The sequence below is a fragment of the Rhinatrema bivittatum genome, chromosome 1 (assembly GCF_901001135.1).
Source record: "Rhinatrema bivittatum chromosome 1, aRhiBiv1.1, whole genome shotgun sequence".
Lineage (NCBI taxonomy): Eukaryota > Metazoa > Chordata > Amphibia > Gymnophiona > Rhinatrematidae > Rhinatrema > Rhinatrema bivittatum.
Genome location: NC_042615.1, coordinates 61,400,881 through 61,427,724, shown reverse-complemented (window position 1 = coordinate 61,427,724; position 26,844 = coordinate 61,400,881). Strand labels below are relative to the sequence as shown.

Sequence of the window (26,844 nt, the reverse complement as noted above, 5' to 3'; positions counted from 1 at the left end):
TTTCACTTCAATAATATTTTTAGAAAGAGTATCACTCAGAGATCTGGCATACTATGTCAGCTGACTCAAATATGAGAGTATTGTTCTAATCATTGGTCAAAAACCTCCAACCAGCCAATATTTATTCAGTTTTAATCAATCCAGTTGTTTTTTACATGTTTTTTAGTCCAATTGTTTATAAAATTGTTATATTTTTTTAAATAGACTAAAACTTATGTTATACTGATAGTCCTTTCTGTTGAATAAAAAATACTGGCAAAAGCTGTTGCCGACATTGGCTAATCGTTTCACTATAAGCTGCCTCAGGGCGGAAATTGAACTCTTAAAACAATACCAACAAGACTTAAAAGCAAAAAACATATCTCAAAATGTGATAGCATTGACCTACATTCTTTCACCAAAAAACAGGAGTTAAAGTCCTCTCACATCACTTACTTTTGCTGCTGATCCAAACTTACTTCCAGCCGGGAGCAATGCTCTCACCGTTTACTCAATGTCAGTCTCATTTGAGTCGGCTGACATAGTATGCCAGATCTCTGAGGTCTTTTCCTCCATATTTTTACTGTACGAATCTATGATACTCTTTCTAAAAATATTATTGAAGTGAAAGAATTTTGCATTTTTGAGCAGTTTAGATATAACAGACCCCCTCCAGGTCAACACTGCCCACCAGCCCAGTTGCAGATTTTCACATGGCTGAGACCTGGGAAAAAAGGGGAGGGTAATAATACTTGATTAAGTAGGAACTCAAGAGGTCCTTTCTATTCTATATGGTGGTATACTGTGGGAGCCAACAACCCCAAATTGCCAAATATTAAATGTTCATGCTAGCTTGTAGAAATGTATATAGTTGCTTGGCATGAGACCAATGACCACGAGTAGATAAGTGTGCTGTTTGATATCCTATTAGCAATGTACATAGTAATGTAGAAATGTTTATACTTGTATAGTCTAACAAACCTGAATATATTTGTACATATATACAGCATTGTTTTCCTGGGCTGAAGGGAGGAAAATACCACCCATTAACAACTTCTTCCCCAGGTGGAGGCACCAGGCGCCAAGAATGTGAGGAATGATGGAGTTTGCCCTAGGTGGGGCTCCTGCAAGGTAAGCGATCAAGAAGGTGTTATAATAAAATTTAAAAAATAATGCAATTCAGGTGGGCAGACTGTAGAGAGGATCCCTACCAAGTTAAGTGTCCCAGGAAGCACATTGGTGGGCCTGGTGCCAAAATGATTATAAAACCTATTAAAATTCACATTTTAGGTAATTTGATGGTGGTGGTCAGGTGAGAGGAGGTCAATAACCTGGATAATGCCAGAGATTGGAGGTTCAGGAGGGTTTAGTTTAGGAGATATTTAACCTGGGGTGCATGGGGATTGAAAAAGAGTTGAAACACATTAAAAAAAAGTTTGTTTGGTGATGGTGGTCACCTGAAGGGATCATGGGACACTAGTTTGACTATTTATTTTGAGTGAAAATATTTTAATTGTTAAATTTTAAGTGTGAATGGGTTTTGGTAGTTTGAAACTGGTTTTACAAGTGTTGGAAAGTATGGGACACACGATGGTCTTGGCATGTGATGGACAGGATGGTTTTGGACCAATCTGAGGTATTAATTTGATGTTTTTAGGAGGTATTTAAGGTTTAAATTTTGTGAACCTTTTCCATCTTTATTTAATATCACTGGGGCTGAGTCGGTAAAAAAAAAGAGTTCCAAAAGCCTAAAGTTAGAAAAAAAACCCAAAGATTCTGAAGCTGTTTCCTAGAAAATGCCATAGCAATGGGACATGTACCTGAAGTGAACTTGCTAACAGGCTGGAGGAAGTACACTAATTTTGGTTAAAGCACAGTAGAGCTTTCATAATTAACTTCATAAGGAGGGAGTTTAAAGTTCCCTAAATTATTTTTATAGTATCTAAATCTGTATCAAAGTGATTTTAATGGGTTATAATGTTGTTAAATAGTAAATTTAACCATGTTAGGAACTATTTCTCATTACATCATCACTGTATTGATCTCACTGACAGAAAAAAAAGACTGTGATAGTTTAGAATGTGTTGCGCTCCTTCCGCGGCTGGTGCCACGGGAGGTGCTTACCTTCGCGGCTTGGAGCCGCCGCCATTCCGCGGCCCAGAGGCCGCAATCCCTGGACTCCCCTGCAGCAGGGAAGCCACTTCCAAAGCTCCTCTTCAGCAGCAGGATGCCGCCACTCCAATGACAGGGCCTGCCTGCGGCCCAGCTTCCTCCTGCGCTCCTGTGCGGCAGCATGGCCGCTGTCCATGGTCCTGCCCCTTCCTCCTAGGGGCGCAGCTGCGTCTTCCTTCCCTTCTTAAAGGGACAGCGCAGGTGTGGCCCTCCTTGAACTCCTCCCAGGGAGTTGCCTCTTCTGATCTACAAAAGGGCTCCTCAGTCAGTTCATCCTTGCCTTGGCAAGGAGTCAGTTCATCCTGGCCTTCGTATGGAGCCAGTCCTCCTGGGTGCATCTCCTCCATGGACTTCGCTGCACCTTGCTCCTGCCTGGCATCTGAGTTCCTGATGTCCGAGTTCCTGATGTCCGAGTCTTGATGTCTTTGTCTTATGTCCAAGGTCCTGAGTACCCATGCCTCCGGAGGTTCCTTGTTTTTACATGATCCGAGCTTCCAGTTCCAAATTTCTGTTTTAAAGACTGTATCCTGTTCTGACTTCGGAGGATCCAAGGGGTAACTTGCCCTGACCCATGTCTACGTCCGGAGCTTGCCCACTCCTCTCGTGGTCTGTGACCAGCCATCCGGCTGTGTAGGTCATGCAGAGGATAGTGTGGTCCGTGACCAGCCTACGGGCTGTGTAGGGACGCCTGAAGGACCTTGCTCGCCATGTCTTATCCCCTGTGTTCCAAGCTCCATGTCTTGTCTCCCGACTTCCAAGCCCCATTCCCAGACAATGCTTCGTCTCACCACAAAGGCACACGTCCCTCGTCCCGCAATGGGGAGCGCTCCATAGCGCTCCCTTCCATCGCAGCGCAACAGATTTGCCAAGGCCTCCGAGCGTCCCAATGCTCAAGGCCTTCTTCACAGCGCAACAGAATGAGAAGAAGAGCTACAATGAGAGTGACAGAGGAAAGTTGTGTCATTTTTTTCTGTCACAGGGGCCTAGTCAATGAATAAAAACACACAAAATAGGTTTGAAAAAACTAATGGTTATGGGTCTGTGTGAATGGGATATATTTTATGATAATTAAAACATTGGTAAAGGTAAGGAACATTTTCAGTCAGTTTAAAGCTCATTATAGCTGATTCATTGAATATTATCAGCTTAATTAGACAGCTGAGTGAAAGAAAAGTTGTTTGAACATTGGTGGGCTAACTTGGTGTGGGCACCAAATAATTTTATGACACTGAAGCTCTAGGGGTCATCGATGTAACCATAAAGCCAGTTAATCATTCATTCCCCACTACCTGCAAATAAAGGTTGGTGATATTATTAAAACAGGAAAAGAAATAAATGGTATCCTTTGAATAACCTCTAAGGAAAAACCAATAGTTCTATGGGATGAACTCGTCTTTGACAATTACTTGAAATGTGGTAATAACCAAATGCTGGCTCAAAGTTAAAACCTGAGGAGAATCCTTGTTCATAATGACCTATTTTAATCCTTTGAAACAACTGAGAATCTATCTCTGTAGAGAGTTTGTCAGATGGAAACAGTATTTAATTTCATATTCAAAAGAAATTTAAAGGAACAGTTAAGACTGAGCAGTGAAATTGTATGTAAGCGGAAATAAATAACTCAGTGATCTGGTTACAAATCTGATTTTTTTTTCTTGAGTCTCATAACTTCAATCATAACTTATCTCATAACTTCAATCATGCTCACTGAACACTCACCTCATACTACCATTTCAACACATATTCAATTACTCAGCTTCTATGTTTAGCCAAGGTTATCATAATTATCTTTTAACTTTGTTAGCTAGTTTACTAGTTTAACAAGATGATGAGACATACCCTAGGGCAACACAGAGATTTCAGAAGATTGGTGGTCACAGGGAGATAGTTTCTCTTACTATTTTAATTAAAGTCAGTGTAGTAGGTGTGAAGACAACTGTATCCAGAGATGATGTGATCAAGAGTGGCCGAGGTTCCTGCCAGCGCTATCGAGCAGTAAACGCTTCCTGCGAGTACTAGCCACTAAAGTTTCTCATTATCCCTAGTAGCTCTGATTCAGTGCTCTCTATTGGCACTCACAAGCCCCACTCCCTAGCAGCTACTTCAGTGAGAAGTGTGAGAAACTCAAAATAATTCTTTGATTGCAAACACGGTTTAATACATGTGAGAATAGTGAGAGAAGAATACACACAAAAAAAAAGAAAGACAGGCATATTAGAAAGGATTAGACTAACAAAACATTTTCCTGAATGAATTCTTTGAATTGCTAGAATATCCTGAAGAAACCTGAAATGATAAAATATAAAAAGAATCAATTCTTAGTTTGAATAGTGGAATAACTTACTTTGAGTAAAAAAGAGGAAAAGTAATTTAACTTGTACTTATCTGATGTTAGTTTGTAAGTGGAAATCCTTTCTAGAAACCGGTTTCTGATTAATATTTCTGTCTGAAAAATATTGAAATAATATTAAGTATATTTGAAGGTTTAACAAAATATTTTACATTTAGGATACTTGCATTGTGAAAATGTTTTACCTGTGAAATAACAGAAATTGTTTTCAGTGGCTAAAGAACAGAACTAACCTATCTGCCAGCTTAATAAAACTTATTTTTATTTTCAATAGTGAAACTACGCTGGGTGTATTTGTAAGCTATTACTATTTAACAATTTAAAAAAGGAAATGCCTATGGTTAAAACCATCAGGCTACCCATGTGACAGTGCAAGAAAATAGTTTCTCACAGGACAAGCAGGATGGTTGTCCTCACAAATGGGTGACATCGAGGATGGAGCCCAATCACTGAAAACTTCTGTCAAAGTTTCAGGAACTTTGACTGGCCCCTACTGGGCATGCCCAGCACGGCACTAACCCTGCAGCCAGCAGGGGTCTCCCTTCAGTCTTCTTTTTTCCGCGTAGCAGTTGCCACACTGTTAAGGAGCTCTTACCACATTCCTGACAGGAATTCTTTAAACTAATTCTTGAAGAAAAATTTGCCCCTCAGGTGTCTCCCTTCTTCAAATTTTCCTCCGCAGGACTTCAGTAAGTTTTTACCATAAGTTTTGGTCGGCTACCGTTGAGTTCGGCCCTCGAGGCCTGTTGGCAGTCGACCATCCCGCGGCTAGATTTTTGGCATACGGCCATGGCGTCGGGGTTCCGTCGGTGCCCGGACTGTACACGTACTATGTCCATCACAGACCCACATAGAGTAGGGAGTGAGCATGATGTCCTGACTTGCACCAAATGTGCCCTAATGACACCAAAAGGTCGCAAAGCCAGAATGGAGAAGATGGGACTCCTTTTCCATGCTCACACTCCGACGCCATCGATTGCATCGACGTCATCGGAACCGGCACCGTCGAAGTCTCATCATCATCGACAGCCTCCCGGTGACCGTCCGCCATTGACGACTTCACGGCCATCGACTCCTGTCCGTTCCCCCGAAGATCGAGGGGATCAGAAGGAGAAATATCACCATCGACGTCATAAGTCTCGGACTGTCGAGGAATCGAAGTCATCGACCTCAGTACTGTCCAAGCCTCCTCCGAAGAAGTCTCGACCAGAAGTGGCACAGTCCTCTTCTGTCTCGCAGACACTGAGGCAACCCTCACCCCTTTGGGGTTTGGGAGCCGCGATTCCACCGGCGACGGTGGTCCCTCCGGCTCAGCCTCAGCCTCCCTCTCCCGTTGAGCCGGGTCTTGTTACCCCAGGTCTCCGGGTAGAACTGGACCGGCTGGTCCAGGAGGCCATCGACAAAGCGATGCTACGGTTCCAGACTCGTCCGGCACCGAGAGTGGAACCGGTCACCGACCCGATTCCAGCCGCACTGGCACCGCTGCTTGCCCGGATGGAAGCGCTCTTGACTGCCCTTCCACCGGCAAGACCCGGGTTACCGACAGCTTTCTCATCAGGTGGAGAAACACTGTACCGAATTCCCCCTTCGGGGGTAGTTCCATCGGTGCCATGTCATCCCTTGCCACCGATACTTTCCTCGGGGGCGATACGCACATCAGCTCCACCGATGACAGCACCGTTTCCTTCGATGCCGGCACGGGCACCGATGCCGACACCGATTCCATCGAGGACATTCTCGATGCCCCCGGTAATTCCTTCGCGTTTCTCGGAGCCTCAACCAAGGCCTTCAGGTATTCAGCCCCCTCATGGTCCTACAGGTCAGCAACCTGATCCCTATGACACCTGGGGTGATGATACCTCTACAGACACCGATGATTTGCCTTCACCACCCTGTCCTGCGGAAAGTAGAAAGCGTTCTCCCCCTGAGGACCTCTCTTTAATAAATTTTGTGAAGGAAATGTCGGAGTTGGTCCCTTTTCAGCTTCAATCGGAGCAAGATGACAGGCACCAGATGATGGAGTCGCTCCAATTCTTGGATGCCCCTAAAGTCATCACCTCTATTCCAATTCATCAGGTTTTTCTGGACCTTCTAAAAAAGAATTGGGAATCCCCTGGATCTGTTGCTCCAGTAAACAAAAAAGCTGACTCTACCTATCTTGTACAGTCAGCACCTGGCTTTCAGAAACCACAGCTAGACCACCACTCTGTTGTGGTAGAATCAGCTCAAAAGAAAGCTAAAAGAATAAAGCCACATTCTTCCGTACCTCCTACTAAGGAAAATAAATTCCTAGATAGTATAGATAGGAAAGTATACCAAGGAGCCATGCTGATTTCCAGAATAGCCTCTTATCAGCTATATATGACCCAATATAATAGGGTCATCCTTAAACAGATACAGGAGTATTCAGATACCTTACCAGACCAGTTCCAGCTACAACTTCAATCCCTGCTAAATAAAGGGTTTGAAGCTGGGAAGCATGAGATAAGAACAGCTTATGACGTTTTTGATGCTTCCACTAGACTTTCTGCTACGGCCATCTCCGCCAGATGCTGGGCTTGGCTTAAGTCGTCTGACCTTCGCCCGGAAGTTCAGGACAGGCTCTCTGACTTGCCCTGTATAGGGGACAATTTGTTTGGGGAGCAAATTCAGCAAATTGTTGCTGAATTGAAGGATCATCATGAGACACGTAAACAGCTCTCATCCATTCCTTCTGACTTACCTTCTAAACAGCTGTTTAAGAAGGACCCAAAAAAGTCATTCTTCTGCCCACAGAAGTATTATCCCCCACTAGCCAAGTCTAGGTCTGCGAGGCCTTATCATAAATCTCAGCCTCGCCAGTCTCGTAAACAAAAGCCCGCAGCAGCTCCACAGCCTGGCCCTGCCTCGGGTTTTTGATTTTCAACTAGAGAGCAGATGCCACATCCCTCTTCCTACCATACCAGTAGGGGGTCGGTTAAGCCACTTTCTAGACAAATGGCATCACATCACCACAGATCAATGGGTGATAGCGATAATTGCACATGGTTACCACCTCAACTTCCTGACTCTTCCTTCAGACTCCCCGCCCCTACAGGCATGGAGACTCACCGATCACTCCGTTCTTCTAGAGCAGGAAGTTTCCCTTCTCCTCCAATCAAATGCTATAGAACCCGTTCCTCCCTTACAACAAGGACTAGGGTTCTATTCCAGGTATTTTCTGATCCCAAAAAAGTCAGGAGGTCTTCGACCAATCCTGGACCTACGGGCTCTCAACAAATACCTTTAAAGAGAGAAGTTCAAGATGGTAACCCTGGGCTCGCTTCTCCCACTGCTGCAAAGAGGGGTTTGGCTATGCTCTCTAGACCTAAAAGACGCCTATACTCACATTGCGATAACTCAATCTCATCGCAAATACCTCCGTTTTTTAGTAGGCCAAAATCACTACCAATACCGAGTGCTTCCTTTCGGCCTGGCGTCCGCACCACAAGTCTTTACCAAATGCCTCGTGGTGGTGGCAGCTTTTCTCAGGAAGGAAGGTGTCCACGTCTACCCCTACCTGGACGATTGGTTAATCAGGGCCCCAACCCAGCAATTCGCTCGGTCCTCCCTGACCCTGACAATTCGAACTCTGCTTTCTCTAGGGTTTCTTGTCAATTACGAGAAATCCTGCTTAGTCCCATCTCAGACCTTATCCTTCATTGGAGCAGACTTGGACACCTTACAGGCAAAAGCCTTCCTTCCTTATCAACGAGTCCAAATCCTTGTGTCTCTAGCTTGCCAGTTGCAGTCTCAACGCACAGCAACAGCCCGCCAATTCCTCATTCTGCTGGGACACATGGCCTCCTCGGTTCATGTGACTCCCATGGCCCGCCTGGCCATGAGAGTCATGCAATTGACTCTGAGATCACAATGGACCCAAGCTGTTCAGCCTCTGTCCTCCATTGTTCGCATCACCAATGCACTCCGTCTGTCTCTTGCCTGGTGGACAAATCAATCCAACCTTCTACGGGGCTTGCCTTTTCACCTACCAGATCCTCAGTTAATTCTCACAACCGATGCTTCCAACATCGGTTGGGGAGCCCATGTAAACAATTTACAAACCCAAGGATTCTGGTCTCCAGAGGAAGCCAAACACCAGATAAACTTCCTGGAACTTCGAGCAATGCGGTATGCTCTCAGGACTTTTCAAGATTGCCTATCGAACCACGTAATCTTGATTCAGACGGACAACCAGGTGGCCATGTGGTACATAAACAAGCAGGGGGGCACAGGTTCCTTTCTTTTGTGTCAGGAAGCTGCGCAGATTTGGGCAGAAGCCCTCTCCCGCTCCATGTACCTCAGGGCCACCTACTTGCCGGGAGCAGACAATGTATTGGCAGACCAGCTAAGCCGTGTCTTTCAACCACACGAGTGGTCACTCAATCCCTTGGTAGCGACCTCTCTTTTCCAGAAATGGGGTTATCCCCACATAGACCTCTTTGCATCCCCTTAGAACCACAAAGTGGACAATTACTGCTCTCTCATTCGGAGCCAGCACTCTCGACCCAGGGATGCATTCTCCCTCCCGTGGACAACCGGTCTGCTTTATGCATTCCCTCCACTTCCTCTTCTGTCGAAGACTCTCGTGAAGCTACGTCAGGACAGAGGAACTATGATCCTGATAGCACCTCACTGGCCACGCCAAGTGTGGTTTCCCATACTTCAGGATCTCTCCATCCGCAGACACATTCCCCTGGGAAAGGACCTGCATCTGATCACTCAAAACGACGGATGCCTCCTCCATCCCAACCTCCAAGCCTTGTCCCTGACGGCATGGATGTTGAAAGGTTAGTCCTTCAGCCATTTAACCTTTCAGCTTCGGTTTCTCGTGTCCTGATCGCTTCATGAAAGCCTTCCACAAGAAAATCTTATTTCTACAAATGGAAAAGGTATACATCATGGTGCACTTCTCAGTCCCTTGATCCCCTTTCCTGTCCAATTTCTAAATTCTTGGACTATCTCTGGCATCTATCAGAATCAGGTCTAAAGACCTCTTCCATTAGAATGCATGTCAGTGCGGTAGCCGCCTTCCATAAAGGTATCGGGGGTGTCCCTATTTCAGTACAACCCCTTGTAACACGCTTTCTTAAAGGCTTGCTTCATTTGAAGCCACCTTTATGTCCTCCGGCCCCATCTTGGGACCTTAATCTGGTTCTTGGTTGCCTTATGAAACCACCCTTCGAACCTCTTCACTCCTGTGACCTAAAATATCTCACATGGAAAATGTTATTCCTTTTGGCTATCACTTCAGCTCGCAGGGTTAGTGAATTACAGGCCCTAGTTACCTATCCGCCTTACACTAAACTCCTGCAGGACCGGGCGGTACTCCGCACTCACCCTAAATTCTTACCTAAGGTAGTTTCGGAGTTTCATATTAATCAATCCATCATACTACCTATCTTCTTTCCCAGGCCCCACTCCAACTCCGGGGAACAGACTCTGCATACCCTTGACTGTAAACGTGCTCTAGCTTTTTATCTAGACCGTACAGTTGCCCACAGGAAGAGCACTCAATTATTCGTCTTTTTCCATCCTAACAAGTTAGGTCAACCTGTGGGGTAAGCAGGCTCTTTCCTCCTGGTTGGCGGACTGCATCTCCTTTTGCTATCAGCAAGCTGGCATTCCTTTCCAAGACCGTGTCAAAGCACACTCTGTGAGGGCCATGGCGACTTCAGTAACACACCTACGATCGGTGCCGCTTCCTGACATCTGCAAGGCTGCCACCTGGAGTTCCCTCCATACATTTGCAGCCCATTATTGCTTGGACAAAGCTGGAAGACAGGATTCCATCTTCGGCCAGTCTGTCTTGCGTAACCTTTTTCCAGCATGATGTACGAACAGCCTTCACCTCCCGGTAGGGTGCGGATGTCCTCTACCAAATTTCACCCCACTTGTTGTGCCTGTTGCACGTCGTTGGGTACATTTGATGCACGGCCGGACATCCTCAGCTCGGTACTCACCCATTTGTGAGGACAACCATCCTGCTTGTCCTGTGAGAAAGCAAATGTTGCTTACCTGATGTAACAGGTGTTCTCACAGGACAGCAGGATGTTAGTCCTCACGAAACCAGCCCGCCACCCCGCGGTGTTGGGTTAGTTTTTATTTTATTTTCGGCACTGCCTGTAGCTTTGAAACAAGACTGAAGGGAGACCCCTGCTGGTTGCAGGGTTAGTGCCGTGCTGGGCATGCCCAGTAGGGGCAGTCAAAGTTCCTGAAACTTTGACAGAAGTTTTCCGTGGTTGGGCTCCATCCTCAATGTCACCCATTTGTGAGGACTAACATCCTGCTGTCCTGTGAGAACACCTGTTACATCAGGGAAGCAACATTTGCTTTACTCATCCAGGGTGTTTACATCAGATATGAATGTAACCACATAATCATCCCCAACACTGCACGCCATAAAATCAGAATACAAAACACAGCAGAAACAAATATGGCAAGTATAAGGTAGAACATTTTCTTCCACTTAAATCAGACATACCCTTTTATATGGAACAGAAATCAATTAAAAAAATAAATAGGTTTCTTTTGGAAAGTTTATTGATTATCCAGCAACACTGGATGAGAACATTTTGCAAGACACGAGCATATCCCATAGTACAGGATCAATTAAGGGACAATATAAAGGACTAACAGTTTTGTTTTCAGCTTTTAGTTTTAACTTTTGTAGAACATAATCCAATGTCAATGAACGGGGCCATTAAAAATGAACTGTAGAAGGCATGGTAGCTTGCATGGAGTTTATAGTTTTGGTGATTTTTTTCTCAAATTATGTTGGTAATTGAAATACTGTTGCTTTGATGGAAAACAGAAAAGGCTATACTGCTCTGTTGATAACTTACGGGCTGTTGGTGAGGATAACAACCGATTCTTCACTGCAAAATGGTTGTTTCAAGAACTTCAAAGGGAATACTTGGGAAGTCAGCTCTCCTGTTTAAAGAAAAATGTCTTACGAAGGCAATATTTTAGCCTGTCCATTCTGTCTCTTTGTTTTTATTAAGAAACTGTCATCACCTCACAACAGAAGAAAATCTTTTTGGGAATACATAAATCATTAAATAAGCAACATACGGATTACTGTGGGGTCAGGAAGGATAAGGGCTGTGAATAAGAGAGGCATCTCCCATATGATACTACTGTACAACGTCTTCATGGTGTTAGCAGTAAAGCAGAGTACCACAGAAGCAACTGTAGTACAGACAGAGATGAAGGTCATCATCTCTGGAAAAGCAGTACCACTACTAGGCACAGGCATGTGCTCACGAGAGTAGGCACTTCCAATGCACTAGAGTGGCATGCTTTTGAACAAGAGAGTGTGTGCCTGTGTGCACTGAAGTCTCTGCCTATGTGTGTGTGTGAGACAGACTCTAGACTGATGCATGTGAGAGCAGTGAATAAAAAGAGGGTGCGCACATACTAACACTACTTGTAATAAGACAAACTCCTTTCTATAGGCAGGGGACACTTCTAGTGCTGTGTTCAATTTCCATCATGCCACAAAGAATGAGATGAGAAGGAAGACACTTCTAGAAAGGTACGTATAAGTATAAATCCCATTTTTCTCAATTACAAAGTACCCTTCCAAACAACATTCAGCAGGGAGGTTATCCACGGCCTGTATACTCAAGGCCATGCTCGCATCCAGGTGCAGTTGGCCAAGGTGTAAGCCACTTTGAATTTTATGATATTTCAGCATATAAATGTTTTAAATAAATAAGGGAAGCATGCATTTCACTAGTGTTATCTGCACCAGCCAGAACACTACATACATCTTTCCCTGACCACACATTTTTATTTATTTTATTTAGAGTTTTTATATACCGGCAATCATGAAAACATATCTTGCTGGTTTACATAGAATGGGGGTGCAATAAAATACATAGAACTTAAGAACAAAGAACTAGAACTGTGGTGACAGAAGGTACAGTTACATTTAACAAGGTGGCCAAACTTGGAGTAGGAAAAATAGAAAAGAGGATAGAAAATGGTTAAACAATTGGTGACAGCTCTTTGAGGCAGGGGTGAGCAGCAGGATACAGATGGGCTGTACTGCATACCCAGCTGTTGAACAACAACCATATCTTGGTGAATATCTTAACAGCAGTAAGGAAGATGATGGAGGGCTGACAACTACAGCGATGAGACAAGATTGCTATTCCTGTTTCTTTTTGTGATAGACAGTGGTGCAAATATGAAAAAGGCAGTGGATGATGGGACCTATGAGGGGATCCATTGCTTTGCACACTTGCTGCACCTGACAATAAAGGACACCCTAGGAGCCAAAGAACAACACAGCAGCTTAGTCCTGAAAGAAGTGAGAAAGAGGTACAAGAAAAAAAAGCATGGCACTTTTACTAGATCCTGAAGCATGTGCAGCAGCTGCTTGAGAAGCAGGAATCAGTGGGGGCACCTGTGCACTATCTGATTCATGATGCAGGCAGGTACCTGGTTGAATTCCACTCATCTAATGCTGAAGAGATTAGTAGATCAATGGACAGTTCTTTATGAGTTGTCTCTGGAAGGCAAGATGGATGAGGATTGCCCCTGGGGCATCATGATTAGCTACACTTAACAGAGCTAATACGAGTTCTGAAGCCCTTCCAGGAGGTCACAGAGGATCTCAGTTCTCAAGAGCAACCTCGGATGAGGTGATCCCCATCATCAACTTCCTGCAGAATAAGTTAGAGGGTTTTCAGCAGGAACAGGGACTGACAGAATAGTTGTTGCTGTTCATGAACTCCATGCAGCAGCAGGTGCAAAATAGGTTGAAACCCCTCACACAGAAAGGTAATTATATGCTAGCCATGCAATGTGACCCCTGAGAGAAATGGAATATTGCCCTCTGGTCTGACTCTCTAATTCACTGGAAGGAGAGGTTGTTGGCTAGGGTGCAGGAACAGGTGTGCCAGAGGCAGAGGGAGAGTAGCAATACAATAGAGGAAAGAGTGAGCACCCAACACAATAGTGTCAGCCAGAGAAGCACCCTGCCAGCTACAATTTCTGCCTTACCTTTATCCACACCCCCCATGGCCATGGCAGAGCATGCTCTCTTGAAACAGGCCATATTTTCAGCAATTGGCAGCAGAGGAGATTAGTCTCCTGCAGAAAAGAAGATGTCAGAACAAATAACAGTCACACCACACACTGGCAGATCCCATTGAGGACAAAGCCACAGATCTGTGGGCACAAAAGGCTGCAATCTAGCCAGATCTTGTCAATGTGGCACAGCATTTCCTGCCCTACTCACCAATCAGCGTACCTAATGCATGGGTATTTTCACTGGCAGAGGACATTGGGAGTCCACATCATTCACAGTTGATTCCAGAGATGGTGAAAAAAGTTGTTCTTCCTTAAAATAAATTTCCCTTTGCTGGGTTTTCCAGAATTTCCTTGAGTGGCAAGTGGACTGAGGGCAAGCTACAGAGAACCAATGCTCACAGTGTTGGCCCTCAGTGCCTTACTGTTTTGATACCACATGGAAAATACTGCAGGTATTCAGTAAGCAGCTGTGTGATTCACCAAGCTGCTGGGATATTTACCGTGGCTTGTTTAATCTCGCAGTATTTTTCCCTTGGGAAAAACGCCACAGCTTAGTGAATGAGGTCAATAGCCTTTTTGCAAGTCCCTCTGCAATGTTGCTAATAATTGAAAACAACCAGCATTAGCACCAAGCCCTAGGGTACTCCGCAATCATTTTACCTTCACTAGAGTGGATTTCATTTGCCACCATGCTGTTGGAAACAAGATGCTGGGCTTGTGCAGAGACAGAACATAAGAAATTGCCATGCTGGGTCAGACCAAGGGTCCATCAAGCCCAGCATCTTGTTTCCAACAGAGGCCAAACCAGGCCACAAGAACCTGGCAATTACCCAAACACTAAGAAGATCCCATGCTACTGATGCAATTAATAGCAGTGGCTATTCCCTAAGTAAACTTGATTAATAGCAGTTTATGGACTTTTCCTCCAAGGACTTATCCAAACCTTTTTTGAACCCGGTTACATAACTGTACTAACCACATCCTCTGGCAACAAATTCTAGAGCTTAATTGTGCGTTGACTGAAAAATAATTTTCTCTGATTAGGTTTAAATGTGCTACTTGCTAACTTCATGGAATGCCCCCTAGTCCTTCTGTTAACCGAAAGTGTAAATAACCGATTCACATCTACTTGTTCAAGACCTGTCACGATCTTAAAGACCTCTATCATCTCTATCATATCCCCCCTCAGCCATTTCTTCTCCAAGCTGAACAGCCCTAATTTCTTCAGCCTTTCCTCATAGGGTTGCCCTTCTCTGTACCTTTTCCATCGCAACTATATCTTTTTTTGAGATGCGGCGACCAGAATTGTACACAGTATTCAATAGAGATGTGCATCGGGTGCCTGATCATTTCCGCTTTCGGTTTCGTGTAGCCACGGGAAAAGTTCGTATTCCCACGGATCGGCATTTTTCTTTCCGTATAGAATCATTTTCAGTTTAGCGCGTGCTAACACAAACCCGTTAGCATGCACCCCGATCCTTCAGATTTAATTATTTACAATCCCCCACCCTCCTGACCCCCAAAGATACAGGATGTGCCGCAGAATGAGAAGGAAAACTTAAAAATCCTGAACAAAGTCTATCTCTTCAAAAGTGGAGCAGACCCTCTCGACAAGGAGTGCACTGATGAGGAATCTCCCGAAATGCAAGAAAAAATATCAAGTGGGGTTAGTAGGCCCACCCTCAGAAGGGTGAAAGGAAAAATAGCTCCTTACTCTTCTAGAGCCAGCTCAAAATGACCACGCTCTCTATACTTCTAGCTCCACCTTATGCCCTTGGGATAGCCAATCTCAGTCAGCTCACTGGAAAGACTGAAAAAGGAATGGAAAATCCCACTATGCTGTTATTAGTCCTGATGACAAGGGTCCTAGGGCCATCTTAGGATAATGTATACTACTTTAGGGAGTTGAGGGATCCCTAGTGGTAGGAACTGGAGAGAAGGTAGAGCGTAGCTGATGCTAGAAGAGAGATGTGAAGAGCACACAGGCCAAAGTTGAGATCTGCGCATTCAAAAGATTGAAAGGAGGAGGGAAAGTGAGGAGCTAATTCAAGATTGTGTGGATATGTTGGTATTTGTTCTGGGAGCTCTGAGCCACTAAGTTTTATCATCTTGCATTTTGGTGAAATGGAAAGCCAGAAGAGGAGCCCAGTCTTTGCCATCGATTGTCTCTACTCTGGGGCCTCTTGAAGTCCTTTGTGGGTCATGGGCAGCTCATTGTCTGAACAATAGTGGAGATCCAGTTGGTTGGGCTTGGGAACCCCCATGTTGCTGAAGCCTCTTTGAGCTCTGTGGAACGATAAACCCCACATCAGCCGGCTTCGTGTTTTATTTGATGCCATCAGAGCTGGGACAGTTGTCACAGGAAGATGATTCAATTCTTCTGCAACCTGAAGCAGCAGCTCAGGTTTGATGCAACCTGCTATTTCAGTTACTGGAGCCTCCTAATGTTGCCAGAGCATAACAATCCACTGGAGGACAGTGTTTGTTGGCAGCTGGAGTGGTAAAGGGCCAGTTGGTTCCTTAAATGCATGTTCTGCAAGAGGTGAGAACGGGTGGCCAGTTTTCTGGTGGGATAGAGGGAGTACAAGGAGGAAGTCTCTGTAACTGAAGGTGGTATGCTTTGTTTCTTGATTGCCAATGTAAGCTCCTGCAAGTGTTTTCTTGCAAGATATTTGAACTCTAGCTTCTCTGATTGAAGTTTTTTTCATTGGGACGGTCAAGGATTTATGTGCTTTTCCCCCAGAAAATATATTTTAAGTTAAAAGATCAAAATAAAAAGATTTCCTCTAATTTTGCTTCTATTTATCAGTGTTAAAAAAAAAATTTCATTTATGCAAAAACGTTTTAGGTTACATTGGTTAAGGAAATGCTTGAAAATAACAGTAGAAGGAGTAATCTCCATTTTATTAATTTTCCTAGATTGTTGTCTACTTCTGCGAGAGACATGCTCCTTAAGTATTTGGCTGAGGTACTTCTATTTCCATCTGAATCTTTTCCTCCCACAGTGCGAGCGCAATATTTACCAGCACCTAATTTGCGAGAGGCTGGAGATGTTGGAACTGATCATTTACAAAGCACTGTTTCTGAACCAGTTTTAAACTTGGATGAGATTCTGGACCAGTCGCAGGAAGAAGTGGTGAAAAGAACTAATTTAATAGTATCCTTTGTTTTTCAGCCTGATGGGAAGTGGATTTTTCAAACTTTTTTTTTTTTTTTTTAATAAGAATATTCTCTTTTTTTTTAGACAGAAGATTAGAGTTTATCCAGACCTTTGCAAAGCCATTCAGCTTAAGAGGAAAAAGGTTTTGGCATTACGAAGTAGGACTGTTTCTCTAGGGGGAGATTTTTTTTCTTAAATTTCCTGTGAAATGTATTGTTAAGTATCAGGGTTTTCATTTTGTGTTCTATGATCCTCTCCAGTTGGACCAATTCTTGGAAAAAAGATCTGGTTAACTGATGTGGACTTTTTGGTGATATTATAGGTTTAGACAGTCCACCATCTTTTTTTTTTTTTTTCCATTGTTCTTAGTTTTTGCCTGGGTTTTTTTTTTTTTTTTTTGCTCTTTTCCTCCTCCTCTTCTTCTCTTGTGGATTTGCTATGTAGATTATAGTTTGTTTGCTATATGTTTGTTTTTCTATTATATATTTGTTGTGGTATAGGTTGCATTTTATTTTTTCTTCCAGTGCAGTATTTTGCTTGACTTGTAAATTTGTAAATTGTAATGAATAAAAAAAAAAAAAAAGATTGGAAGGAAAGAAGAAAGGATACTGACCTGCCCAGCGAAGGAAAACTTTCTATATCCAACCTCTGGTAGAAACTGACCCAGCTAAGAAATCATCCTAACACGGAATATGTCAAGAAGATTCATGTAGGCGAGTGTATTACCTGATAAACCTGCGTTCATTTGGTTGTGGGAAGGGAGGTAGTGCTAACTGAAATCAGCCAGTGGGTGACGGAGATTGTGCTGACATGACTGTTCCTCCCTTTGGGAACAATCTGACTCCTCAACCAGATACGCAGGGTAACAGATAAGGGTATAGTGACTTTTCATCTTGTATTGAGTCGGGGGAGGAAAGGCTGTGTCCTATATTGTTACTTTGATCCAAAGCTCTCCCCCTCTTTGCTATCGATGCTGCAAAGCCTGTCGTGCCATTTTGTTTGATGCAACCTGCTGTTTCAGAAAAATAAAATAAATGGCCCTGGAAACAGCACTTGACAGTGGACAGTACAGTTATTTATTTATTTATTTATTTATTTATTTATTTATTTATTTTTGTCATATAGGCCCTGAACGCAGCCTGATAGATACAGGGCTACATTTGAAAATGCACCATACCAATTCCATAGCCACAGCCCATCACGTTTTAACAAAAAACATACTAAGTTAGTAGCAGTAGGAAGGAACCAGATTTAGGTGGGCAGGCATGGGTGGATGCAAGCTCATGAATGCAGGGTTTCTCTCTCCTCCCCGATTCCATTGGTCCTTTCTTCTCTTCCTCCACATCCCAAATCTTGACAGTCTTCTCTTTCCTCCCTAGTTCACCCGATACCCCATCCTCCTTGACCAAAATGAGGAGAATAGAACTTCATACCTGCAGATGATACCGCTGATAGGCAGAGGACTCAGGGCAAGGAGTTCGTTCCTATGCTTCCCCCTTCAGAATCTGGCACCCAAGGCACTTGCCTATGTTGCCCGTGCCTAAAACCGGCCTTGCACTCCTGCCTTCTACCAGCCGTTGTCTCTACTCTACTGTTTCTAATGCCACGATTTGCACCATGCAGTGCCCCACAGAAGCAGGAAAAACAGCATAGAGGCAGCAGCCAACAGGAGGCAGATACAAAGCAGTGCTCTCTTCCTGCTGGCTGAAGGACAGGAAAATTGTACATGAGGGGGGCGAAAGGAAAAGGGAGAATGGACTGCTTGTTAGGCAATTGAGAAGGTAAGGGGGGAGGAGACAGAACCCCAGTGATCCAGCTTGTAGGTAGGAAACAAGAGGGAGAGAGACAGAGAGGGAGATGGTGATGTCAGTGGCATGACACCAGTTCCCACCCGGACTCTTCCCCCATCCCCCACTCCCCAGCCCTGTCCAACCTTCCTCTAACACTACTATAAAGGTACTGGTAGCCCAGTGATGCACTTCATCATGTCGCGAGGATGCGCTTGATGCTCAAGCATGCGGGCTCAAACTCCAACTCTCAATTAATTTGCCCAGTGTGCAAGTCCTACAGAACAGAGATCACAGTACTGAGGAGCCGTTCCTTAAAGAGGCACACACCCTAACAGGAAGGAACGCTGGCTGCCCTCCCTCAGGCTTCTAAGGAAGTGACCTACAATGTGCTAGGTGTACTGTGCCTAATCCAAAGGAAAAGGGAAGATGTTGTATGCATCACAAAGCACAAAACCGGAAAGCCAGAAAATTAATGCTGATAGGACTAGTCTATTACGGTACATATTTCAACTGCTCATGAGTTTATGAAAACTGCTCTGCCTAATGCCTATTTTTCAACTATTTATACATGGAATCCCTTGGAGTCCACACTTTCACTCAACAATTGCCCACTGTGTGCATTAATTAAACGTATCTACATTTCCATCCTATTCAAAAAAGTGGAAAATATAACACTCCACTTGTTGATAATGGAAAATTCATAAGGTGGGAATTGGCATATAGTTAGCATGACTCCCAAATTTTAATCATGTCCTCAAAACTGACCAGCTTTTTTTGTATTTTTTTTGCATTTAAAATTCACATTCTATGAACACATGTCCATCATCTAAAGCAAGTTAAATCTTAGATGATGGACACTCGTTGATAGAATGTAAAATTTAAATGCAAAAATACATAAAAGCTGGACCTTCTTGCCAATTCCCGTCTTATGAATGCCCCATTACTAACAAGTGGAGTGCTATCTTCTTGGCCATGGCAATATATGTAGCATTTCGTACGAAAGTGAGCTACGAATGCAAATGAACTCATTTGCATTTGTAGCAAATTTTTGTGAAATGGCTGCTATCCCATGGAAAATATCACAATTTAGTACATTTGCTTTTTTATGTATTAACATATCCATAGATAAAGAAATAGTAAACAGTTTAATAAATCTGAAGTTCATTTCATACAATCAAGCTCATATACCTAAACTTATTCAGGGTCACTTAGACCCCCAATTAAAAATCATGAAGCGGGGTGGGTAGTAGAGAGTTAAATAGGTTGGTTGTGATTTGTGGCTCTCAGCAAGATCCCTGCCAACTCACCCAGTCCTAATTTGATTCCATATTTTAGGGTTGATCATGCATTTCATGGAAGTGATCCGTAACTACTGTTCTCCTCTGGCTGGGTCATGTGTCCTAAAGGAAAAAACAAAAAAAAGAGAAAAGCTCTGGGAGGCAGTCTCCTCTATCTACCCCACTAAAAGCTGGTCTGCAAGTTATTTACCTGGCAACTGCTTCTACAGTTCTTACACTGATCCGTTAGGATCCTTCAGTACCCTTGTTGAGCTGGAAGTAAAGAGCATGGGGGCAGGGGGAACGAGACTGTAATTTATCAAAGTTTTGCTGCAGATTTATCAATTAAAGCATTCCATTATTTTTAATGGGAAATATATTGCTGTATAATTGAAACAATCTTTGTACTGGAGCAAAGCTGTTTTATATATCCCCAGTATATTCCTTTATGATAGAAAAAAAAAATTCCCTGCGACCCTACAGTGAAATTAAACATAACAAGAGATAATCTTTCACTATTGTAATGTCTAGCTATGATCCTTTGTTGAGACTCCCTCCAAGAATTTTCCCAAAATCTTGCACACAACATTCTTGCCTTACTATACAAGTCCTTCCCTTTAAATCTCGAGGCCTGTGAAAGATTAGACTACGAGATACCTTGTATGGTATCATAAGCCTAAGTAAAGCATCAAAGAATATGAAAGAAATTAAATAATCCTTAAGCTTATGCGTATCCACCAACAGTAGTTCCTGCAAAGATCATAAGAAAAATATTCATGAATTTTGTTTCTAGAAAATTGTAAGATATAGCATGGTTGTATATCAAGAAACACTCAGGTATGCAGCAGTGTCACAGGTAAGACAATTTAGGACCTTATACTAAGACAATGGGAAAACAAACCCTTCCTCCCCCTGCCCTTTTGACTGAGTGGGCATCAATAACCATTCTGTAGCTCAGTCTAATTACCTCTCAAAGATGTCCCCCTGTACTGACCACACCCAACTAACTACGGTCCTGGTACACAGAAAATCCACTTAAAATTACATCACCAGGAAAATCCCTTGAAATGTTAAACATCAGTGTCCCATTTCAGTGCAACGAGTTATGAAAATGATTATGGATTCCTTATGAGTCATACAGTAAGTGAAGATGATTCTTTCCCGTAGGGTTCTTACATAATCAAAAATCTCCAGAGAGGGTCGTAATTATTCAAGCTTCTTCCTTTTCAATTCTGTGATTTCCAGTGCTGATTTCCTGAAGAAAATGAGACCAACCAGCAACATCTAAGCATGGAGTAATAAACCTGCAATAATTCGCTTTGGTGCTGAACCAGCCTCGTCTCCCAGCTCTGACTGACGTATGAAGTTTAGGATCTGTTCCACAATAGACACAGCATGGAAGAAAAACCTCAGTGAAGCAGGTCTTAGAACTTTAAAGGGCAATTGTCAAAGCTTTTAAAATGGCTAAGCATGTTTTTTCACGTAAAAATAAATTGCTGTTTGGTTAACATTTTAAAAAATATTTACTGAAGGTCAATTAATAAAATAACAGTGCAATATTTCAGCAAAACAATTAACTAATATGTAAAAATATGACATTAACACCTCCCCCTACTCTACCCAATAAGCCGCTGGAAGAAAAATTTGCATTAAATAATAAATTAAAAATACAATAAAAATCTAAAAAATTAATTACAATTAAAATTCCTCATATGTAGTCATTCAGAAAATTTCGGACCAGAGGAGCCATATTCAGTGAACCAAGACAGAAACTTCCATCTTTCTATTCCATTCCTGAAATGCCCCATCATTCATCAAAAAAATTAATAATGCATGTAGTATGAAAAATGCTGGTCCTGCACTAAGGAGAGAGAGACTGAGAGAGAGAGAGATTATCTACAAGGCCCTCATAGTAGTTAAGTATTTATATCTCTATAGGAGGTGTTGGTGGTGGTTTATGGTTTAAGGGCCAGTTTCTCATGTGGAGTGAGACGTACAAACAGCATAGTAAACCTTGGTGAAGATTTGACATCATTTAGAGAGAGGAAAGTCTCACAAAGATGAAATTTGTACTGTGTTCTCTCACCCTAGCTTGATGGACTCTATAACAGGGTAACATCAAGCTAGGGTGAGAGAACACAGTACAAATTTTCATCTTTGTGAGACTTTCCTCTCTCCAAATGATGTCAAATCTTCACCAAGGTGTGCTGTGCTATTCATTCATCTCACTCTACATGCGAACAGTCCCCTAAACCCTAAACCACCACTAACACCTCACCTTGACCTATCAGGTGGCCCTCCTATAGAGATATAAATAGATGCACACAGTAAGGTACTCCCCAGGCTCTCTCCCTCCCTCCTTCCCTTCCCCCTCCCCACCCATCTCCTCTCTCCAAGGCCAAAATGCAATTTCAAAAATGTATTGCAAACTGAGTTATGGCCATTTTGGACATATTGCACAGCTTAACTCCCAGGGAAAAAGCTTTAGTTATTTCTGGTGTTAAAACCATGTGATATGGCCCATAATTTAATTAAAACCTGACAAAACTCCTCCCCCAAACCCACCCATCTCAAAAATTTGTATTTGTGCCACGCAATACTATACTTTTCGCACGTGTTAATGCATTCGTTAATGCCATAACGCATTTTGATGCATGATCCTGATGGTTTCCAAAATGTCATTAAACTTTATAATTGTATATTTTTCTTTTATGGTTTGGCTTAGCAGATCCAGTTCATGTGTATTCCATAACAATTGTATCCTAGCTTCTCAAGGGGGCACAGTGAATCTATTTCAGAGACTAGAAGCTTATCCTTCCTGCTGTGCCAACATATAGTTAATTAAAGGAAAACTCTTTTCAAATCAAAATGGTGCTTATCTTTCTAAAGAATGGTAGCAATTGATCCACTACCTCATGGATCTATCACAAAGCTTCCGTCCAGAAAATCTGGATTATCGGGCATTGGCACCACAGAGCCTCTGTCATCACCATATGCTGCATAGACCATCTGCGTGGATGCCAAGTGATCCTCCCAATCCTCTGATTATAGCATTTGAGTCATTGGTATTACAGGATTTAAAAAGAGAAGAAGAAAAGAAAGAACTTGTTAAATTTAATATGTCCAGAAGTGAATTTCAGGCAATCACTTGGTTGAGAGAGGACACATTTTTAGCGATTCGGGGGACTGTAGTTCTCGATGAGTGTATGTATAGGCAAGAGGCAATCCAACAACTAAGCAACCCAGAGCTATATAAAAAGTTAGATCATGATCCTGCAAATAACCTCCAAATTCAAATTAAACAACTATTGGATACAGCCTTACATTCTTATTCCATTACTGTGAAAGAGTATCGGTATCTGTTTGAACCATAGCCCACAATACCTTACTTTTATACAGTGCCGAAAATTCATAAGTCATTAACAGCACCTCCTGGTAGACCAAGTGTTTCCGGCATAGGTTTGGTATTTGAACCTTTAGCCAAATTTATAGATCGTATGTTTCAACCTTTGCTAATTAAAACTCCTTCATACATACGAGATTCAACTGATTTTATTCATGGTTTGAGTGATGTATCAGATATATTGATGACACATGGACGTTAGTTACCGCGGACATTACACCAGCATTCCGCAAGGGGGAGCACTGCAGATAAATCAACTAGCATTAAATGAATTGGAGGTGACCGCAGCTCTGAGCTCCAGGTCAATATGGAATTGGCTACAGTTACTATAAAACTGAGCTATTTTGTTTTTTGAGTCTGAGTTTTAAATAGAAACATAGAAATGACTGCAGAAAAGAGCCAAACAGTCCATCCAGTCTGCCCAGCAAGCTTATGGTAACATCTGCTGCACCATACAGGTCACCCTCATAATTAGTTTCCCAAACCGTCAGAGTCAGGGCCTTTGTCTGTTGCTGTCTGAGTCCAGTTCCCCGTTACTTCTTGCCATTGAAGCAGAGAGTAATGTTGGAGTTGCATCAACAGTATCAGGCTTATTGGTTAAGGGTAGCAACAGCTGCAACAACTAGTTATCCGCATTCTTATTTGTTTTCTCAGAACTTAAAGTTCAATGTCCTTGTTGGTTGCTGTCTGAATTAATTCCCTTTTCCTCTTTCTCCCCTGTCATTGAAGCAGAGAGCATTACTGGAGTTGCATCAACAGTATGAAGGCCCATTGGTTATGGGTAATAACTGCCACACCAGCAAATTACTCCCATGCACTCTTTTCTTCATTTCATCCTCTAGCCTTTATGGAACCACAGTGTTTATCCCATGCCCCTTTGAAATCTTTCAACGTTTTTGTCTTCACCACCTCCTCCGGAAGGGCATTCCAGGCATCTACCACCATCTCTGTGAAAAAATATTTTCTGATGTTGGTTCTGAGTCAATCCTGCCTGTAGTTTCATTTTGTGACCCCTAGTTCTACTGATTTCTTTCCAACGGAAAAGGTTTGTTGATTGTGCATCATTAGAACCTTTCAGGTATCTGAAGGTCTGTAACATATCTCCTCTTCTCCAGGGTATACATATTTAGGTTCTTCAACTTCTCCTCATAAGTCATTTGATGGAGACCCTCCACTATTTTTGTCACCCTTCTCTGGACCACATCCATCCTATCTCTGACCCTTATTGTTGCAGATCTTAGTATAAGAACATAAGAACATGCCATACTGGGTCAGACCAAGGGTCCATCAAGCCCAGCATCCTGTTTCCAACAGTGGCAAATCCAGGCCATAAGAATCTGGCAACTACCCAAAAACTAAGTCTATCCCATGCTACTGTTGCTAGTAATAGCAGTGGCTATTTTCTAAGATAACTTAATTAATAGCAGGTAATAGACTTCTCCTCCAAGAACTTATCCAATCCATTTGTAAACCCAGCTACATTAACTGCACTAACCACATCCCCTGACAACAAATTCCACAGTTTAATTGTGCGTTGAGTGAAAAAGAACTTTCTCCGACTAGTTTCAAATGTGCCACATGCTAACTTTATGGAGTATCCCCTAGTCCTTCTATTATCTGAAAGAGTAAATAACCGATTCACATTTACCTGTTCTAGGCCTCTCATGATTTTAAACAGTTCTATCATATCCCCCCTCAGCCATCTCTTCTCCAAGCTGAACAGTTCTAACCTCTTTAGTCTTTCCTCATAGGGAAGCTGTTCCATCCCCTTTATCATTTTGGTCGCCCTTCTCTGTACCTTCTCCATCGCAACTATATCTTTTTTGAGATGCGGCGACCAGAATTGTATACAGTATTCAAGGTGTGGTCTCACCATGGAGCGATACAGAGGCATTACAACACTTTCCATTTTATTCACCATTCCCTTTCTAATAATTCCCAACATTCTATTTGCAGTATCATCAAATCACTATCTGTGGTATGTTTATATTTTTCCAAGTTTGAGTGTAAATTCATATATTCTTTGGAATACTTCACCTAAATTGTGTTTTGGAGAAGGTATATTGATGATTTCTTTTTCTATGGACTGATAACATTGAAGATTTATTGAAGTTTGAGAAATGGATAACCACATTGGATCTCAATTTGGAGTTTACATTCCAACATCATAAGGAGTCTTTACCATTTTTGGATTTTAAGGTTTATAAAGTTGGGTCTGCCATCCATGCAACAGTTTATCGTAAACCGATAGAGAAAAATACTCTCTTATATTTTCTGAGTTTTCACCCGGCATCTTAAAGAGAATATTCCATGTGGGCAATTCGTAAGATACCTTCGATTGTCCTCTTCTACATATGAGTATAAATATCATGTAAAGGAGTTGATGGAAACATTTAGGGAATGTGGATATTCTTATCTTTGTGTGAAAAAAGCATACAAATGTAGCTTGTATGCTGATCGGCAGAATTTACTTATTAAAAATCAGAAGGATCTATTACATGTATGGTATGTATGATTCCATACTCAGCTCGCATAGCACAGATTAAAAAGGTCATTCTTGCTTGTTGCCCTTTTCTAATGTCATTACCATCTTTTACAGAAAAAATATTTGCAGTAAAGAAAGGATGGAATTTAAGAGCTAGGTTGAGTAAAAATAGTTAGTCAGAGTATTGAGAAGAGTGTGGTCAGATTCCATGTAGTGAATGCTCGGACTGCGATAAGGTTCTCCCTTTTAAATAGTTTTCCTATAAGGGTTCATCTTGTCTGTTTTGTTGCCATGTCGTTTTTCATGTAAGACATCATGCGTGGTATATGCGATAATGTATCCATGCTCTTACGTGTACATTGTTCAAAGAGGGAAGTTAGATTGAGAATAATTAAACATAAAAGTAGCATACAGCCTTTGAAAGAAAATGCACAATTAGTGTCCATTAGATATCATTATCACATAAGATAGATGAAGTGAAGTTTTTATTAAGCAGGTGATCAACAATCAAGGAGGTGACATCTCACGTAGATTGAAACAATATGAACAGAGATTCATTTATAATTGGAGCACGTTGAGTGCTGAAGGTTGACTAATGAGATAGAATGGGCTGCTTTTATGTGATTAAAATGATTGGTTTGATTTAGCGTTGTATTTAAGTATGTGGATATGTAGTTATGTAAAACCATTGATGCAATGACGTTTCCCAAGGAAGAGTGTAGTATGCCAGGAAGGATCATAGCAGTATCTGGTCAGTATAGATCAAAAAGTTTTAAAGTCTTTTGTGTGTTATATAGTAAGTTCATTGATAATGTGTTTATTATTTTGCATATGCTTCTGTTTTAGGTGGTGATTAGCATTGAAAGTAGATCTTGCATTTTTTCCGTAAAAGATGAACATTGAAAGGAAATTTGAGGCGACCAATATTAGATATGAGTTGTGATATGATACAGACTTTCAGATACTTGACAGGTTAATGATCCAAAGACAATGACAAACCTTTTCCGTTGGAAAAAAATTAGCAGAACCAGGAGTCACAGTTTGAAGCTCCAGGGAGGAAGACTCAGAACCAATGTCAGGAAGCATTTCTTCACGGAGAGGGTGGTGGATGCCTGGAACGCCCTTCCGGAGGAAGTGGTGAAGACCAAAACTGTGAAGGATTTCAAAG

The 26,844-nt window shown here is 42.4% G+C and overlaps 1 long non-coding RNA gene across 1 annotated transcript; it reads left to right on the top strand.

The window, feature by feature from the left end:
• Positions 1 to 988: 988 nt before the first annotated feature.
• LOC115079913 lies at positions 989 to 16,712 on the top strand. The gene is made up of 3 exons (XR_003853441.1): positions 989 to 1,110; positions 11,977 to 12,056; positions 16,567 to 16,712. It is a non-coding gene; the product is annotated as an uncharacterized LOC115079913 (long non-coding RNA).
• The last annotated feature ends 10,132 nt before the right edge of the window (positions 16,713 to 26,844 follow it).